This window comes from Schistocerca piceifrons, chromosome 7 (genome assembly GCF_021461385.2).
Source record: "Schistocerca piceifrons isolate TAMUIC-IGC-003096 chromosome 7, iqSchPice1.1, whole genome shotgun sequence".
NCBI lineage: Eukaryota > Metazoa > Arthropoda > Insecta > Orthoptera > Acrididae > Schistocerca > Schistocerca piceifrons.
This window is the reverse complement of record NC_060144.1, coordinates 310,754,258-310,771,470: the sequence shown is the minus strand read 5'-3', so window position 1 is coordinate 310,771,470 and position 17,213 is coordinate 310,754,258. Positions and strand designations below refer to the sequence as shown.

At 42.5% G+C, this 17,213-nt stretch overlaps 1 protein-coding gene across 1 annotated transcript in view; it reads right to left on the bottom strand.

The window, feature by feature from the left end:
- Positions 1 to 2,495, bottom strand: part of LOC124805098 (UDP-glucosyltransferase 2-like) — a 129,831-nt gene extending 127,336 nt beyond the window's left edge. The window contains exon 1 of the mRNA XM_047265541.1: positions 2,445 to 2,495. The gene's annotated coding sequence lies outside the window, so the exon portion shown is untranslated. The remainder of the gene's footprint in view (positions 1 to 2,444) is intronic.
- Positions 2,496 to 17,213: the final 14,718 nt, after the last annotated feature.

The window sequence follows — 17,213 nt, the reverse complement described above, 5'->3', positions numbered from 1 at the left end:
TTGTTACTCCGTCAAAGAAGACAGACTTTGTACAGTGATAGTGTCAACAAATCGGTCTCTCGTTTGGAGTAATGTGTTCGTCGCCTGGATAACTACGTTGAGAAATAGATATGTAGACATGAAGAACAGAGATGTAGAACATTAATAGTCTGTTCCATTTAAAAAGCTTCAAGAGTTTTGAGTTAGAAATTCAGAAGTATTACTTTTCGGTACGTCCTCATATAGTTATCTTACTACCATGATCCACAGCTTTTAGGATTCATGGGAGAAAAGTGTGAGTTGTATATAACATGATCGACGCTTTCGGAATTCATGCTGTTAGAGATACGTCAATACGAATACTGCAAATTCTGACCGAGTCGGACACAAATTGCGCACGGGAAAGAAAAAGTGGCTACTGACAAATGTATTACGTGCTCAGTGTCACTGACTTATTTCGCTGAGAATAAGAAACTGATGCAATACGGAATTACCGAGTCGTTACGGAGCATGCTGGGAAGTAGATGGACGAGTGAGCGTTTCCGTTACCCTGAGTCCGCTGAGAATAACGATTTAGAGGAATACGCAAACTACACGAGTTGGCCCGAGTAGGGCACGAACTGCTTCCGGGTGAGAAAACATGCGATTAGCGAAACGTTTCAAGTAGTAACGAAACGATGCTTCGATTATCGTGGATTACCCGTTATCCAGTAACAAATACGTACGATGTGCACAGTAAATTGCACAGCAAAGACAGTGGTTTCAAATGGGCACGAAAGACGTATTGCGTTAGCAGATCCAGAGAATGCCTGGCTAGCATAGTGTGATGTCCTCTTCCCTGCGGACCAGACCTTACGTACTGCACATGGTCGTCCGCAGAAATTTTACCAAGGGGGAGCAACATTCTGAAACTACCATTTTTGAAAAGTTTAGCAGGAAATACAAAAAAATTATTGTGTCTCACGCGTTCATTAGTTACCCTGTCAATATTTTGGAAGTAAATTATTTTAAGCCTGAAAGGTAAGGGTATTTCATCAGTATCTTATAAATAGTTTCTGAACTTTGATGCGCCTTTTTGATTTAGCGATCTACGATTACATTACCATATCATTAAGTTCTGCGCATCCAACTAGTTAGGAACAGAAGTTAGAAAATAGTCACAAAAATAATTTCGTTCACTTAACAATAATGGATTATCAATGAAAATTGAAAATCCAAAAGTGAAAAAAGGTCAGATCGATTAAATGGTTCAAATGGCTCTGAGCACTATGGGACTTAACAGCTGAGGTCATCAGTCCCCTAGAACTTAGAACTACTTAAACCTAACTAACCTAAGGACAGCACACACATCCAAGCCCGAGGCAGGATTCGAACCTGCGACCGTAGCAGTCGCGCGGCTCCGGACTCCACGCCTAGAACCGCTCGGCCACCGCGGCCGGCGATCGATTAAATAAATGCCCTAGAATATCAACAAAAATAAATAGCAAAAAACACCCACTAATAATACCGCTCAAAGCGCAGAAATAAGAAATATACTATAAATACATATTCAACTTTGACGCTATCTATATCACATCCCGTCATGTTAATTGATGTTTCACGCCTTCTAATTTCTAATGTTCTTCGGCGTAGAAAAAGGTGATACATAGTAACATGTAGGCCCTCACGAATGTTGGAAAACAAGCGTTTTGAAAACTAAATTTACTTGGGTAAAGCGTAAGATTAGGGAAGTATTCGAGCAAATGAATGTTGAAATCATTCCATGACTTCATTTTGCACTGCAGTGCGCGCCGTATAGCTCGAATACGTACCAACTCCCGGAGAGCATATATCTTCGATGTTGAAAGTTCATAATGTTTTCCTTCTCTTCTAACGCAGAAAGTGGCAGCTTTTCTTTGCGACTGATGCATTTAAGTCCACATGCAGCGTGTTCCTTAGTCTACTACACTCACCATGACGATTAAAACCGAATGCTTTTTCATCAAGCCTTGACAGGTCTTGTTTGTCCACCGATACTTATACCATGCTGAATATTCCAGTTGTCTCTTTCTGTAGCTGGATGAGAACTGTGCGAAGTAGCGACAAAGAAGAGTTGGCGAATCTATTCCCACAATTTCTTATAAGGCTCACATCTGGCATGACCGAAAAGCAGCGGCGAAACAGCCATCGCGACAAGAAATAAAAACCTATGTAATTTCCCGTAGATATACTGGCAACTAAACTAATCAAAGCTATATAGTAGTCGCTAAAGCCACAGTGTTTTCCCTCTGCATTCGACAGTTCTAAGTATGCGGTGCAGTAAAATAATTACAACCAGTTATCTCCAGGTATACTTGAAAAACCGTAGGTTGTTAACACCAGTTTCGGCGGCAAGTCAGCCGTACCACTTACACTGCCTTCCATACAAAATACAAAGATTGGCCGAAAATACGAGCACACTCTCTCGCGATAAAGCTACGACCTACCTGTTCGTAGAAGTATCTTCCGCGCTAACCGGCCGAATGTGGTACTAGCAGTGGGCTAACACGCTCTCGCGGGCGCCAATAAAGAGTGGAAGCTGCTACCACGCGAGGATTACATAATCTCAGCCTCTGGCGCTGCTACGCGATGTTGTGCAATAGTGACTGCGCCAATGCCACTACACTGACGGGAAACTTTTGTCAGTGATAGGTTTTAGAGAGACGGCCGTACGCCTTAGCTGCATGTGGCCTTCCACTTCTGCAACAAATTATTTAGTAAAAGAAAAGAAAAAGGGATGGAAGGCTAGGATTTAACATTCCATCGACGACAAGGTCATTAGCGATGTAGAACTCCATCTGGTAGTCTAACGCATGACTTCCTTAGCAGACATAGAACACAATTGTGCAATCATTTTCTTCCCATAAAGACTCTCTCCAGCAAAGTCATGTTGGCGTACGTATCTTAAGCGAGAGGTAACACCAAGAAAATTCGCCGCCAACCTGCCATCAATCTAGAGTTATCAAACAGCCTGCATTGCTGTGCTACACTCTCTGGGAGTGGAGACATCCGTTCAGCACTGACCTTGTCGCCTGAAGTATTTCAAGTCAGACGCTACATCATGTTATTTCTGCTATGTCTCCATGGGTTGGGTAGCTAACTTACGTTAGTTGCGTGGCCATCTATCCTGAGTTAAGCGGTTCGACTCCTGGTGGTGGAAGAAATGTTTATCAGTAGCTTTTTCCCGATGAGGCAGAGCTGTACTTAGAATCCACAAACTTCTAGGCTGAAACTGTGGTGAGTCCTTGTAAGTGAGTAGCCTTTACTTGTTTGTATGTTATCGTAAATACAAATCTGGAAATTTGAACCGGCAGCCTCAATGTGCTCCTGAGCTCAAAGCTACATCACTTACATGAAATTCAAAAGAATCGTGTGTGCTTGAAAACCGATCTCATTCACAAGCAAATAAATAAGCAAACCAATAATTTCACGCTCAGTAGAATTTATCAGTGCGAGCTGTTCGAAAAATCATAACTATATATAAAAAACTGTAATTTCGACCTGTATAGGAACGTAACCTGAAACACGAAAATTTCTTCGCTGACATATGGCCCTGGTAAAATAAAGAAATTGACAGAACCTACATTGCGCAAAAGAAACGAAACAACTACACTACATGATCAAAAGTATCCGGACACCTGGCTGAAAATGACTTACAAGATCGTGGCGATCTCCATCGGTAATGCTGGAATTCAATATGGTGTTGGCCAACCCTTAGTCTTGATCACAGCTTCCATTCTCGGAGGCATACTTTCAATCAGGTGCTGTAAGGTTTCTTGGGGAATGGCAGCCCGTTATTCACGGAGTACTGCACTGAGAAGAGGTATCGAGGTTGGTTGGTGAGGCCTGCGACGAAGTCGGCGTTCCAAAACATCCCAAAGGTGTTCCACAGGCCACGCATTACGAACAGGTGATCGATCGTGTTGAAAGGTTCAGTCGCCATCCCGGAATTGATCTTCAACAGTGGGAAGCAAGAATATGCTTAAAACCTCAATGTAGGCCTGTACTGTGATAGTGCCACTATCACACGCAGTGTGTTGGCACTACACACGCAGGTAGAGGACGTTCACCGGTCATTTGCCATACCCACATCCTGCTATCGGACCGCCACGTTGTGTACCGTGATTCATCACTCAACACAACGTTTTTCCACTGTTCAATTGTCCAATGTTTACGCTCCTTATACCAAGCGAGACATCGTTTGGCATTCACCGGCGTGATGTGTGGCTTATGAAAAGCCGCTCGACCATGAAATCCAAGTTTTCTGACTTCCCGCCTGACTGTCATAGTACTTGCAGTGGATCCTGATACAGTTTGGAATTCCCGTGTGATAGTCTGGATAGATGTCTGCGTATTATATGTTACGACCGTCTTCAACTGTCGCCCGGCGGTCTCTGTCAGTCAACAGACCAGGTCGGCCTGTACGCTTTTGTGCTCCACGTGTCCCTTCACACTTCCACTTCACTATCACATCGGAAACAATGGACCTAGGGGTGCTTAGGAGTGTGGAAATCGCGTACAGGCGTATGACACAAGTGACACCCAATCACCTGACCACGTGGAAGTCCGTGCGTTCCGCGGAGCGTCCCTTTCCGCTCTCTCACGATGTCTAAAGACTACTGAGGTCGCTGATATGGAGTACCTGGCAGTAGGTGGCAGCACTATCCACCTAATATGAAAAAGTATGTTTTTAGGGGTGTCCGGATAATTTTGATCACATAGTGTACATATTGTGAATCTCACCTGCAAAATGAGGTACTGACAGAAACAGCAACACAGCAAGACTCCACAACAGGTTAAAAAATACTGCTAAATACTGACTACAGTTGGCCCAGGAAAGTTGGGTTCATAATCTTGACACAGAATGCCAGTGAAAAACATGAGTCAATCGTTACGTTCTGAAACTTGAGTTAGGAAGGAACTTGTTTAAGAAAACAATTATAGACTTTAATATGAAAATTCATTTAATCTAATGACTTCCACGGTACAGTAAATTAAGTCAGAAGATCAATCAGTAGGATAATTATCAAAAATTCGACTGTGACGAGTGTGAAGTGGACCAACAACGCAAGACTACAAAAATAAAAATGCACTTTTGACCACATCAAATAATACCTTGTTCTTCATTTCAAAACCTTTTTATGTCCGTATGCTATGCAACGATTGTTCTGAGTCATCATTCCTCCTCGTAATAAATCTGAAACTCAATAGTTCCAAAAATGCGTCCATGTATTAGACTGTACACTCAACAAAAACAAAATCTGCCTGCTGCACACCGCTGCTATCCACTACTGGCTGTCAAAGATTCTACGAATCCACAGTGCTGCCATCGCAGACACAGATACTATAGCCTAACAACTGCTTCTCCGGCCATAATTCTTCAAATATATCATCTCCATTTACGAATATTAACACATCCAATAACATCATCAAAAAATAGCCATCTTAAGCCTTACAAGTGGAAATTGTTTAGAAATTAACCGGCAGCAATAAACGGAGGAAAATTGAATATGAACACTTGAAAAACGAAAGTAATAATTGACAAAAAAATCCAATAAAGAGACACAAACGTCAAGACAGATGATATAACAATGCAATAAAGCAATCACTTCTGCTACTTACGCAGCATTATCACTCAAGACAATATGTGCACCACAAAATCAGAAGGAGAATTGACCTCGCTAAACATTCCTTCAGTAGCAAGAAACAATTTTTGCAAGTAGCCACAAAGTTTGAAAACTAGAAAAGAATTCATCAATGTAGTTAATAGTTGGGAAACATGGGTCCTAATGAAATACGATGTACAACGTCAGGAAGCGATGGAAATGTGGATGTGGAGAAGGAAGCTCAAAATAAGCCAGAGACGCAAAAAATCGAAAGAGGTTGTTATGTAGGACTTAGATGAAACAAGGGAGTTGATAATTGCCACATAAAAGAGGAAAATAAAATTCTTTGTCCATACGCTACGTCACAACGATTTCTTGACCACCATATTGGTAGAAAAGGTATTAGGGAAGAAAGAATGAGGAAGAATCATCTAGATTTTGTGATGAATGGACTCAAATTCAAGCAGACACAGACTTTGAGACATATCGCACCCCGCCAAGAATACTGACACACATCGGAAGGGCACTTTTTAGTTTGACAATCAAAAATACCTGTGTACTGCCCCAACGTGCACGAAAAATATAATGGAATTTACTGTCAACAGTACTTACTTCAAATTTAAAGATAGCTTATACTACTTCAATATACGTTTAATAGACTTAGTTCCTTTATCCAACGGCCTTGCCGCTGTGGTAAGAGTGGTTCCCGTTATATCACCGAAGCTAAGTTCTCTCAGGCTGGGCTAGCATTTGGATGGGTGACCATCCGGTCTGCCAAACGCTGTTGGCAAACGGGGTGCGCGCATTGTCAGTCCTTGTGAGGCTAACTGAGTAGCTACTTGATTGAGAAGTAGCGGCTCCGCTCTCGGAAACTGACACACGGCCGGGAGACCGGTGTGCTGACCGCATGCTCCTCCATATCCACATCCAGGGACGCCTGTGGGTTGAGGATGACACGGCGGCCGGTCGGTACCGGTAGGCCTCCATGGCCTGCACGGACGGAGTTTAGTTTTTTTAAATTCCTTTGAGTCGAGTTTTCTCAAGTATTGCAATTTAGAGTTGTGTCACTGTTCTTGCCAGTGTGCGGTCAACAGTAAGCCCGCGATTCTTTAAAGAGTGGAGCTCCATGTAAAAAGCAGTTTCAAACTTTTGATTGCATTACAAAGGAGTTACTGTGTTAAATGTCTGACGTAACTACGTAAACGAGAAAAGGTAAGAAAAAATTTGGAATTATGTCCAGAGTTCGTTCGAAGTCCTCTCATTGTCAAACACAGCATAAGGGTAGTGTGGTTAATTTTAGTTCCTTTTTAAGCAAAATCTAAGTTTTTCACCCATGTCAATGTTTATGACGTCATATCTTCTGAATACATTTAAGGGTAAAAGAAACTGATGTTGTTGTTGTTGTGGCCTTCAGTCCTGAGACTGGTTTGATGCAGCTCTCCATGCTACTCTATCCTACAAGCTTCTTCATCTCCCAGTACCTACCGCAACCTACATCCTTCTGAATCTGCTTAGTGTATTCATCTCTTGGTCTCCCTCTACGATTTTTACCTTCCACGCTGCCCTCCAATACTAAATTGGTTATCCCTTGATGCCTCAGAACGTGTCCTACCAACCGATCCCTTCTTCCAGTCAAGTTGTGCCACGAACTCCTCTTCTCCCCAATCTTATTCAATACCTCCTCATTAGTTATATGATCTACCCATCTAATCTTCAGCATTCTTCTGTAGCACCACATTTCGAAAGCTTCTATTCTCTTCTTGTACAAACTATTTATTTTCCACGTTTCACTTCCATACATGGGTACACTCCATACAAATACTTTCAGAAATGACTTCCTGACACTTAAATCTATACTCGATGTTAACAAATTTCTCTTCTTCAGAAACGATTTCCTTGCAATTGCCAGTCTAGATTTTATATTCTCTCTACTTCGACCACCATCAATTATTTTGCTCCCCAAACAGCAAAACTCCTTTACTACTTTAGTTGTCTCATTTCCTAATCTAATTCCCTCAGCACCACCCGACTTAATTCGACAACATTCCATTATCCTCATTTTGCTTTTGTTGATGTTCATCTTATATCATCCTTTCAAGACACTGTCCATTCCGTTCAACTGCTGTTCCAAGTCCTTTGCTGTCTCTGACAGAATTACAATGTCATCGTCAAACCTCAAAGTTTTTATTTCCTCTCCATGGCCTTTAATACCTACTCTGAATTTTTCTTTTGTTTCCATTACTGCTTGCACAATACACAGATTGAATAATATCGGGGAGAGGCTACAACCCTGTCTCACTCCCTTCCCAACCACTGCTTCCCTTTTATGTCCCTTGACTCTTATAACTGCCATCTGGTTTCTCTACAAATTGAAAATAGCCTTTCGCTTCCTGTATTTTACCGCTGCCACCTTCAGAATTTGGAAGAGAGTATTCCAGTCAACATTGTCAAAAGCTTTTTCTAAGTCTACAAATGCTAGTAACGTAGGTTTGCCATTCCTTAATCTATATTCTAAGATAAGTCGTAGGGTCAGTATTGCCTCAGGTGTTCCAATATTTCTACGGAATTCAAACTGATCTTCCCCGAGGTCGGCTTCTATTAGTTTTTCCATTCGTCTGTAAAGAATTCGCGTTAGTATTTTGCAGCCGTGACTTATTAAGCTGATAGTAGGCTAATTTTCACAGCTGTCAACGCCTGCTTTCTTTGGGATTGGAATTATTATATTCTTCTTGATGTCTGAGGGTATTTCGCCTGTCTCATACATCTTGCGCACCAGATGGTAGAGTTTTGTCATCACTGGCTCTCCCAAGGCCGTCAGTATTTCTAATGGAATGTTGTCTACTCATGGGGCTTTGTTTCGACTTAGGTCTTTCAGTGCTCTGTCAAACTCTTCCCGCAGTATCATATTTCTCATTTCATCTTCATCTACATCCTCTTCCATTTCCATAATATTGTCCTCAAGAACATCGCCCTTGTATAGACCCTCTATATGCTTCTTCCACCTACTTTGCTTAGAACTGGTTTTCCATCTGAGCTCTTTATATGCATACAAATGGCTCTCTTTTCTCCAAAGGTCTCTTTAATTTTCCTGTAGGCAGTATCTATCTTATCCCTAGTGAGATAAGCCTCTACATTCTTACATTTGTCCTCTAGCCATCCCTGCTTAGCCATTTTGCACTTCCTGTCGATCTCATTTTTGAGACGTTTGTATTACTTTTTGTCTGCTTCAATTACTGCATTTTTATATTTTCTCCTTTCATCAACTAAATTCAATATTGTTACCCAAGGATTTCTACTAGCCCTCGTCTTTTTATCTACTTGATCCTCTGCTGCCTTCACTATTTCATCCCTCAAAGCTACCCATTCTTCTTCTACTGTATTTCTTTTCCCCATTCCTGTCAATTTGTCCCTTATGCTCTTCCTGAAACTCTGTACAACCTCTGGTTTAGTCAGTTTATCCAGGTCCTATCTCCTTAAATTCCCACCTTTCAGCAGTTTCTTCAGTTTTAATCTACAGCCAATAGATTGTGGTCAGAGTCCACAACTGCCACTGGAAATGTCTTACAATTAAAAACCTGGTTCTTAAATTTCTGTCTTACCATCATGCAGAGGGGCCCAAGAAATGTATCCACTGTTTAAAAGCCCATAACTGGCAAACTAATTGACGGAGTTGTCTCATCTTTGGTAGTGTAATAGTTTGTAGTTCCGGCAATCGCCACACACTCGTTGTATTGCGTTGTTTTGTTTTGTCAGATAACAGTCGGCAGATAGTCAGTGTTTTATTCTTAGTTGCACCTAGTTACTCGAGTAAAAATGGCTGGCGCAAGGCTTACATTCGATGAAGGGAAGTCAGTTTTGAAGTGGTATTTTAAGTACGAAAAATTCGAGAAGAATCTGAAGCCGAAGGCTGTTTTAAAGATGTACACAAACAACGATCTGGATGACCTGTAACAGTAACAAGTCCAGCTAACCCCCTTCGAGTGTTACAACAATTCACTCGCTCACCACAGAAGTCTGTGAGACAGTGTGCCCGTGATGCTGGAGTGAGTCACTCAAGTGTTCGGCGAATTTTGAAGACAACAAAGTGGAAGTGCTACATCCCACGATTGCTACACGCAATGAATGAGGACGATCCAGATCGTGGAATAGAGTGCTGCGAGTGGTTTACTAACATGGTGCGCAACGATGAAGAGTTTGCAGAGATGATTGTGTGGTCTGATGAGGCACAGTTCAAACTCAATAGTACAGTAAATCGCCACAATTGCATCTACTGGGTCGCCGAAAATCCGAAAGTCCATGTAGACAAAGCCCTGAATTTGCAAGGAGTAAACGTCTGGTGTGGATTGTCTTACCGGGGCTTGATTGAGCCATTCTTCTTTCACTTACCGGTGATGTGTGCCTTCAGAAGCTTCAGATATCCATTTGACCTGCCATCCGAGACTTGTATGGAGACGGAAGAGTTTACTTTCAACAAGATGGTGCCCCAGCCCACTACCAAAATCGTGGTAGCGCGTATCTCGACGAAAATCTACCAGGAAGATGGATAGGCCGTAGTGCTGTGAAGTATCCACCACGTTCCCCACACCTAACTCCTCTCGACTTTTACCTGTGGGGAGCACTAAAGGACGTCGTTTATCGACAAAAGACACGCACATTGGGCGAACTTCGAGAATCCATCGTACATTCATGTGCAATATCCAACTGAACACGTTGCAGTCAGTAGTTCGTGCTGCAGTTCGGCGGAATCGTTTGTGTGTGGATGTTAATGGTGACTATTTAGAACTCCTACCGTAAAATCTTTAAGTTGGACTTTAAGCTACACTTTCGCCAAAATTGAGACAATTCCGTCAATTAGTTTGCAAGTTACGGACTTTTAAACAGTGGATACATTTTTTTGGACCCCTCTGTATAATCTATCCGATATCTTCTAGTATCTCCAGGCTTCTTCCACGTATACAACCTTTTTTCATGATTCTTGATTAAGTTATGCTCTGTGCAAAATTCTACCAGGGGGCTTCCTCTTTCATTTCTTACCCCCAATCCATATTCACCTACTACGTTTCCTTCTCTTCCTTTCCCTATTATCGAATTCCAGTCAACCATGAGTATTAAATTTTCGTCTCGTATCACTATCTGAATGATTTCTTTTATCTCATCATACATTTCATCAATTTCTTCGTCATCTGCAGAGCTAGTTGGCATATAAACTTGTACTACTGTAGTAGGTGTGGGCTTCGTGTCTATCTTGGCCATAATAATGCGTTCACTATGCTGTTTGTAGTAGCTTACTCGCACTCATATTTTTTTATTCATTATTAAACCTACTCCTGCATTACCTCTATTTTATTTTGCATTTATAACCCTGTATTCACCTGACCAAAAGTCTTGTTCCTCCTGCCACCGAACTTCACTAATTCCCACTATATCTAACTTTAACCTATCCATTTCCCTTTTTAAATTTTCTAACCTACTTGCCCAATTAAGGGACCTGACATTCCAAGCTCCGATCCGATCCGTAGAACGCCAGTTTTCTTTCTCCTGATAATGACGTCCCCGCTGGGAGATCCGAATAGGGGACTACTTTACCTCCGGAATATTTTACCCAAGAGGACGCCATAATCATTTAACCATACAATAAAGCTGCATGCCCTCGGGAAAAATTACGGCTGTAGTTTCCCCTTGCTTTCAGCCGTTCGCAGTACCAGCACAGCAAGGCTGTTTTGGTTAGTGTTAGGCCAGATCAGTTAATCATCCAGACTGTTGCCCCTGCAACTACTGAAAAGGCTGCTGCCCCTCTTCAGGAACCACACGTTTGTCTGGCCTCTCACCAGATACCCCTCCGTTGTGGTTGCACCTACGGTACGGCTATCTGTATCGCTGAGGCACGCAAGCCTCCCCACCAACGGCAAGGTCCATGGTTCATGGGGGGCAGGAAGAAACTGTTACACCTGCCTAATATCTTGTAGGGCCCCGCGAGCACGCAGAAGTGCCACAACACGACGTGGCATGGACTCGACTAATGTCTGAAGTAGTGCTGGAAGGAACTGACGCCATGAATCCTGCGGAGCTGTCCATAAATCCGTAAGAGTACGAGGGGTGGAGATCTCTTCTGAACAGCACGTTCCAAAGTATCCCACATACGCTCAAAAATGTTCATGTTTGGGGTCCAGTGGAAGTGTTTAGACACAGAAGAGAGTTCATGGAGCCACTATGTACCAATTCTGGGCGTGTGGAGTGTCGCATTGTCCTGCTGGAACTGGCGAAGTCCGTCGGAATGCACAATGGACATGAATGGATGCACGTGATCAGACAAGATGCTTAGTACATGTCACCTGTCTGAGTCGTATCTAGATTAGATTAGAGATTAGATTAGTACTTGTTTCATAGATCATGAATACGACACTTCGTAATGATGTGGAACGTGTCCAGTTAATAAAAAGTGTGTATACAAGATATTACATTTCACAAAGTATTACATGACACTTAATATTTTTAATTATTTTTTTGTGGGGTTTGGGGAAATTACCCACTTACTATATCCAAAAATTCATCTAATGAGTAGAAGGAGTTCTTTTAATTTCCTTTTAAATGCTATACGGCTATCTGTCAGACTTTTGGTGCTATTAGGCAAGTGACCAAAGACTTTTGTGGCAGCATAATTTACCCTCTTCTGAGCCAAAGTTAGATTTAACCTTGAGTAGTGAACATCTTCCTTTCTCCTAGTGTTGTGGCCATGTACACTGCTATTACTTTTGAATTCGTTTGGATTGTTAATGACAAATTTCATAAGAGTATATATATGTATTGTGAGGCTACAGTGAAGATCTCTAGCTCTTTAAATAAGTATCTGCAGGATGATCTTGGATGAGCTCCAGCAATTATTCTGATTACACGCTTTTGTGCAATGAACACTCTTTTACTCAGTGATGAGTTACTCCAGAATATGATGCCATACGAAAGCGGAGAATGAAAATGGGTGTGGTAAGCTAATTTACTGAGATATATATATATTGCCAAAATTTGCAATGTCCCAAATAGCATAAGTAGCTGAACTCAAACGTTTCAGCAGATGTGTGTTTTTTTACAATTCAACCCCTTATCAATGCATACATCTAGAAATTTTGAATATTCTACCTTAGCTACCGAATTCTGATCGAAGTCAGCTGCCAATTTGTGATCGAAGTCACACGTGTCAGGAGGCCCGTATCAGTCCAACTGCACACGCCCCGCACTATTAGAGAGCCTCCACCAGCTTAAACAGTCCCCTTGCTGACATGCAGGATCCATGGGTTCATGAGGTTTTCTCCGTACCCCTACGCGTCTTTCCACTTGATACAATTTGAAAGGAGACTCGTTCCACCGTGAAACATGTTTCCAGTCATCAGTAGTCCAATGTCTGTGTTGACGGGTCTAGGCAGGGTGTAAAGCTTTGTGTTGTGCAGTCATTAGGGGTATATGGGTGGGCCTTCGGCTCCAAAAGCCCATATCGATGGCGTTTCTTCGAATAGTTCTCACGCTGACACTTGCTGAGGGACCAGCATTAAAATCTGCGGCAATTTGCGGAAGAGTTGCACTTACGTCACGTTGAACGATTCTCTTCAGTCGTCGTTGGTCCCATTCTTGCAGGATCTTTTTCCGGCCGCAGCGATCTTGGAAATTTGATGTTTCACCGGACTTCTGACATTCACGGTGCACTCGTGAAATGGTCGTACGGGGAAATCCGCCCTACATCGCTACCTCAGATATGCTGTCCCGTTGCTTGTGCGCAGCCTATAACCTATAACATTCTATGGGTTGTACTTACGCAGCGTCGCTGGCAATCTATCGCAGCAGAAGTCCTAGATTCTCAGTCGCTGTAAAAATTCCAGCTTCGAAAAAGTTAAAATTAACATTCAATCTCGTATTGTGTTTCAGCTAATAATTTATTACAATGTGAAACTAAAAGAAGGCATCTTGACAAATCTGAAATAAGTTGTGACATACTTACAATAATGAAATAAATCAAGGTCAACAAGCTACACGATTGCTGTCTAAATACGCTCAAAGTACATTGCCAACATGGCTGTAACTGTTTATACTTTCTTAACAATCACGAACAATCCTCGGCATTTTTTAGAAACATATTTTGATTAATTAACAATTAAACCTCTCGTCCTAAAACAAATGACACATTTCAATGATTACCTTGACTCTCATATATTAAACACATAAGTGAAATCTAGTGTCTATATCAACTGTAGCATATATAAACGCTTAGGTGTCAAATGTTAACAATACACTTGTTATATTTACGAATTACAGAAGATTTATATCATACAAAATGTTCCTACCAATTAACAGACTTCTACACATTAGTGTAATTACCATTCCGTAGTTATTTTCTTCGTAACTTTTTCACAAGTACGTGTTTCCATACACCTCTGTCTCAGAAATTACTGTTTATGGTTAAAATTTACGTGTTTAAATAAGTTTCAATTACACTGTTATGTTTCAAACCCCACGTTTAAAGCCAGCCATTGTGGCCGAGCGGTTCTAGGCGCTTCGGTCCCGAACCACGCTGCTGCTACTGTCGCATATTCGAATCCTGCCTCGGGCGTGGCTGTGTGTGATGTCCTTACGTTAGTTAGGTTTAAGTAGTTCTAAGTCTAGGGGACTGATGACCTCAGATGTTAAGTCCCATAGTGCTTAGAGCCATTTGAACCATTTTTTTTGAACCCACGTTTAAACTCACTTAAATGTTGATAACATGTCATTGAAGCAGTAGTAACCGATCTAACAACTGCACCAGACACTTGTCTTATACAGGCGTTGTCCACCGCAGCGCCATATTCTGCCTGTTTACCTATCTCTGTATTTGAATACGCATGCCTATAGCAGTTACTTTGACGCTTCAGTGTATAAAGGGTGTTACAAAAAGGTACGGCCAAACTTTCAGGAAACATTCCTCACTCACAAAGAAAGAAAATATCTTATGTGGACATGTGTCCGGAAACGCTTACTTTCCATGTTAGAGCTCATTTTATTACTTCTCTTCAAATCACATTAATCATGGATTGGAAACACACAGCAACAGAACGTACCAGCGTAACTTCAAACACTTTGTTACAGGAAATGTTCAAAATGTCCTCCGTTAGCGAGGATACATGCATCCACCCTCCGTCGCATGGAATCCCTGATGCGCTGATGCAGCCCTGGAGAATGGCGTATTGTATCACAGCCGTCCACAATACGAGCACGAAAAGTCTCTACATTTGGTACCGGCGTTGCGTAGACAAGAGCTTTCAAATGCCCCCATAAATGAAAGTCAAGAGGGATGAGGTCAGGAGAGCGTGGAGGCCATGGAATTGGTCCGCCTCTACCAATCCATCGGTCACCGAATCTGTTGTTGAGAAGCATACGAACACTTCGACTGGAATGTGCAGGAGCTCCATCGTGCATGAACCACATGTTGTGTCGTACTTGTAAAGGCACATGTTCTAGCAGCACAGGTAGAGTATCCCGTATGAAATCATGATAACGTGCTCCATTGAGCGTAGGTGGAAGAACATCGGACCCAATCAAGACATCATGAACAATGCCTGCCCAAACGTTCACAGAAAATCTGTGTTGATGACGTGATTGCACAACTGCGTGCGGATTCTCGTCAGGCCATACATGTTGATTGTGAAAATTTACAATTTGATCACGTTGGAATGAAGCCTCATCCGTAAAGAAAACATTTGCATTGAAATGAAGATTGACACATTGTTGGATGAACCATTCGCAGAAGTGTACCCGTGGAGGCCAATCAGCTGCTGATAGTGCCTGCACACGCTGTACATGGTACGGAAACAACTGGTTCTCCCGTAGCACTCTCCATACAGTGACGTGGTCAACGTTACCTTGTACAGCAGCAACTTCTCTGACGCTGACATTAGGGTTATCGTCAACTGTACGAAGAATTGCCTCGTCCATTGCAGGTGTCCTCGGCGTTCTAGGTCTTCCCCAGTCGCGAGTCATAGGCTGGAATGTTCCGTGCACCCTAAGACGCCGATCAATTGCGTCGAACGTCTTCCTGTCGCGACACCTTCGTTCTGGAAATCTGTCTCGATACAAACGTACCGCGCCACGGCTATTGGCCCGTGCTAATCCATACATCAAATGGGCATCTGCCAACTCCGCATTTGTAAACATTGCACTGACTGCAAAACCACGTTCGTGATGAGCACTAACCTGTTGATGCTAGTACTGTAGAGCAATGAGTCGCATGTCAACACAAGCACCGAAGTCAACATTACCTTCCTTCAATTGGGCCAACTGGCGGTGAATCGAGGAAGTACAGTACATACTGACGAAACTAAAATGAGCTCTAACATGGAAATTAAGCGTTTCTGGACACATGTCCACATAACATCTTTTCTTTATTTGTGTGTGAGGAATGTTTCCTGAAAGTTTGGCCGTACCTTTTTGTAACACCCTGTATACTATGCAATTTAACTGAATAGAAACACGCTTTAACCTTATTACTACAAAATTACAATATGACTTTGGAGGCACAACCAGAACATTATGACCATCTACCAAATAGCTGGTATGTCTACCTTTGGCATGTATAACGGTGGCGACGCGTTGTGGCATGCAAGCAATGAGGCCTTGGTCGGTCGCTGGAAGGATTCGGGACCACATCTGCACATACAAGTCACCTAATTCCCGTAAATTCTGGGGGAGGTGGGCTATGGGCTCTGACACCACGTTCAGTCACATCCCACATGTATTCGATCAGGTTCAGATCTGGCGTGTTGGGGAGCCAGCGTCTACATCTACATCTACATTCATACTCCGCTAGCCACCTGACGCTGTGTGGCGGAGGGTACCTTGAGTACTCTATCGGTTCTCCCGTCTATTCCAGTCTCGTGTTGTTTGTGGAAAGAAGGATTATCGGTATGCCTCTGTGCGGGCTCTAATCTCTCTGATTTTATCCTCATGGTCTCTTCGCGAGATATACGTAGGAGGGAGCAATTTACTGCTTGACTCTTCGGTGAAGGTATGTTCTCGAAATTTCAACAAAAGCCCGTACCGAGCTACTGAGCGTCTCTCCTGCAGAGTCTTCCACTGGAGTTTATCTATCATCTCCGTAACGCTTTCGCGATTACTAAATGATCCTGTAACGAAGCACGCTGCTCTCCGTTGGATCTTCTCTATTTCTTCTATCAACCCTGTCTGGTACGGATGCCACGCTGCTGAGCAGTATTCAAGCAGCGGGCGAACAAGCGTACTGTAACCTACTTCCTTTGTTTTCGGACTGCATTTCCTTAGGATTCTTCCAATGAATATGGTATATGCTTTACCGACGATCAACTTTATATGATCATTCCATTTTAAATCACTCCTAATGCGTACTCCCAGATAATTTATGGCATTAACTGCTTTCAGTTGCTGACCTGCTATACTGTAACTAAATGATAAGGGATCTTTCTTTCTATGTATTCGCAGCACATTACACTTGTCTACATTGTGATTCAATTGCCATTCTCTGCACCATGCGTCAATTCGCTGCAGATCCTCGTGCATTTCAGTACAATTTTCCATTGTTACAACCTCTCGATATACCACAGCATCATCCGAAAAAAG